Genomic DNA, 3667 nt, shown 5'->3' with positions numbered 1-3667 from the left:
AATACCTAGCATTTGGAAATGATTAATGATGATGAACAAAAATTATTTATGCATGTTACATATTTAATGAAATGTTCCAGCCAAGCTGAAATACTCATAGGCAGCTGTCATTTTAAAAGGATCAAGTCATTGGTGCATTAAAGTGAGGCCAACAAACAGGTTTTTACCCATCCCAATCTCTTCACACACAAAAGAATAGCAATGTTTATAGAACAGTCTGTTTTTCTCAGGCATGAGTTAGCATGCTAGATCAATTTTACATGGGCAGTGCAATTATCAGAAACTATTATCCCTCCCTTTCCCTTTGGCATTCATTTTCCTTTTACAATCAGAACAGTGCTTTCTCTAAAATAAATCGTTTTTTTTTTTTTTACATAGGTGTAAAAATACATGCACAGCCAATAAAAAGCAAATAACTTTTTCTTTGGTTATGGCTTTTCATTATTTTTCTTCAATATCAACATTGTGATTAATATTGTTTCTATGCATCAAACACATTTTTAGGTTTGTTCAGGAATTAATACAACCCATAAGAGGTTGAAAACTTTCTCTTTATATTGAGAGGAGTAAATTATAAATTACAGTAAACTATAGATTATAGGATGTAATACCAGGAGACATTATTTAATGGATGAAGTAGTTATTGATCAAGAAGTACTACGTAAGTATATGATTTCACAAAATCCACAGTCCTTGTCCAGCTGTTTAAAGCCATGTTCAGACCAAATACAGCAATGCACGAAAAACGGCAGTCCTCACATTCATTTGAATGGGGCAGTACGTTTACGCTGCGGGAGTGGGGACTGCATAGGGCTTAGCGAAAAAATGCAGTGGCAGTCCGACAACAAGTTGAACTGGAATCAACTTTTGCTGGAATGCAACTCAGCTGCAGTGCCAATCACGTATATGCAACTGCACATTCCTGGTGGATTACTTTGTAACATGAACACCGTATTTGACAGTTTACCTAATGATCATCATGACAAAAGATAAAACATTTGCCACCATGAAAACTTTCCAGAGTTGTAAAATCCTGTCTGTGAGTATTACAAACTGCTGTGCGCTGTTTTGGCTTCTGATAAATCCTTAAATACATAAATCTGTGCTGGGCCTCTTACTCTGTGTGCATGAGACAAAGGCAGGCCTGCATGCAGTCACAAAGCCTGATAACAAGGAAGGGTGCCAAGTCAAACAAAGGGAGTCCAAAACAGACTCCATCTCCCAGCATGCTTTGCTCAGTTCGCACCTTGGTGTGAAATCGTCTCTCAAAGATGCACCAACACCACCAGGAGTCATGGCAACACAGCCGTGATGTCACTGCACCTTTAAGTACTGGCTGCATACCAACACCTATCTCCTTTCCATTGTAACTGCGCTGGAGGAAGCTTTGCTCTCTCCATGAGCATTTACTAAAACAGGTAACCGCATGCATGTGTCCCCCTCACCAAGCTGGAAGATTCTCCCCTTGCTTGCCACTCTTCTTCAACTAAGTCAACTCTGCTGTTTTTCTCAGCCATGCTGCCCAGGATAAGCTGCTGTCAAACCCCACCGACAGAGTGAGAGGACAGCCCCGTCAGCATCCAAGCCGAGGAACTGAGCCAGATCTGAAGGACAGACTGAAACAAACATGCTACTTGCTTTCTGAAGCAACCAAGTAAGAGGCTTAAGTCTGGGCAGAGATAGGTTATGAAAGTGTGTGTTATTTTAAGCTTCAGTGCTGTTGTTTGTTGTGAATTGACAGACCACTAAATCCCTTTGTTCTGCTATACTCTGAGGAGTAGTTAAAGTTTACTGCCTGTTTAGTTGTGTTCACCACGCTAGACTGTCTTGTGTTTGTCCCACTCAAGACTGCTGTGTTTGTGCCACTGTGAGTGAGAAAGTACGTTGTTAGTCGATCCAAAATCAGACAATGTGCGTTACAGACTGCCATCTCTGTGGACAAAGTAACCGCTTCTCTCCTCTTCATGGTTGCTTTCCCACCTCTTTCTTTCCCTCTCTTGTTACTAACCGAAACTTCTCTTACACATCTGACAGTCAGATAGCATTGGACACAGCATCACTCTGCCCCTCATTATCTACTGTCAGGCACGTGTGTTTGACACATTGTATTGGGTGAGTGCAGAGATGCCAGTCAGTGCTATCTTGCTATTGTCTAACCGGAGCACTGTGGTTACATCCACCATTTGGTTCTCGCGTGACATGACTTCCTCCCATAGTCACATCTGCCATCTAAACTCTCGTACAACATCATCACATCTGCCATCTTGCCACACACGTTGCTGCTTGCATGTGTTTTCACTGTTCATAGCTGATGTTATAGCCTAGGTAGAATTAGATTTTAGGATAGCGATTTATTGATAAAAGCATCGGTTAACTTTGCTATTGTAAACACTTTCATATCTTTAAAGAGAAGTCTTCTGTCATTATTTTGTTTTATATATTGTGCAAAGTGGCTGATTGACAGAGTCAGAGCTCGAACTCAAACCTTCTTCGTTCACCTGGGAATGTTGATATCCCTTAGATATTGGCATTCTAGGTGAACTCTTTTATGAGACTACCTCACTGTCTGGTTATTCGTCCTGGTTTCCGGGTGGTGCCCCGTTATTATTCATTCATATTAATAATTTTATTAATTTTGATAATTAATCATTATCTCCAATAATTATTGCTAATAACCAGCCGTGCTCCTCCCAGATCCAACATCTGTAACTCCAATGCATCTTCCTGGATCTTATGTCATTTTCTCACCAGTACCTCAAACAACACACCCCAACCACTGCAGATTCCAGCACCAGATTTGGTATGAATACAGCCTAAGTAAGGTGGGTGTCTTTGTTCGGCAGTTGTGTGTGGGTTTATTTCTTGTATTTGTCAGTGGTAGACTTGGTAAAATAAATCTGAATACACCTTTTAACAGAAATAAATGTCATGTTTGACTCATTTGGAACTTTATTAATATCTTCACCTGATAAAATGCTTCACAGATTAATAGAGGGATAAGAAAGATGCAAAGAGATATTTGATAAAATAATGTTCTCTCTGCTTCACTGCCAACCACTGCTCTCCTGTAGATATAATTGGTGGCCACATTACATGCTTTTGTTTTGTGTAAGCACACCAACAATGCCAGGTCACAACTGACAAAAACAAAGTCACAGTTCACAACGGACAAGGACACTAGCTAATTAGAGCAGCGGTCCAGCGAAAAATTCTGGTGCAAAGGTCAAATATATCAACACACAAGTACTCAAACCATAATTCTGCACTGTCATCGCCTTTTAGCACTAGACAACAAGACTGTTTGCCTTCATAGCTGCAATGTATTGTGATAGCAGAAATCTCAGCACCTGGCCAGCTAATCGTTGAGTCATCAGTATTGATCAACAGCCCTAGGCAAATAAACTAATACCATTTTGGTCTGTGAAGCAATACAAACCTGACAGATTGCCCCTTTTAATTTCAGTCTGGCCATGCAAAACTAGCCAACAGCACAAAAGCTATTCTCCCACTGCTCCCATTTACCTTTGCTTCATGGACACTGCCTGTGATAACTCTCCCATCTTGCCAGCCATTGTTACATACAAAGCACCTCACAGAGTAACTGAAGCATCACTGGGGCATGATGCTGGGAACAGATTCAATGTGAACTGTACTGGAGGCACAGGGA

At 40.7% G+C, this 3667-nt stretch overlaps 1 long non-coding RNA gene across 1 annotated transcript; it reads left to right on the top strand.

Annotated features, from left to right (window-relative positions):
* Positions 1 to 1343: 1343 nt before the first annotated feature.
* On the top strand, positions 1344 to 2822 carry LOC122994975. The gene is made up of 3 exons (XR_006406696.1): positions 1344 to 1418; positions 1514 to 1654; positions 2752 to 2822. It is a non-coding gene; the product is annotated as an uncharacterized LOC122994975 (long non-coding RNA).
* Positions 2823 to 3667: the final 845 nt, after the last annotated feature.

Source organism: Thunnus albacares, chromosome 13, assembly GCF_914725855.1.
Source record: "Thunnus albacares chromosome 13, fThuAlb1.1, whole genome shotgun sequence".
Taxonomy (NCBI): domain Eukaryota; kingdom Metazoa; phylum Chordata; class Actinopteri; order Scombriformes; family Scombridae; genus Thunnus; species Thunnus albacares.
This window is presented reverse-complemented; position numbering and strand designations above follow the sequence as displayed.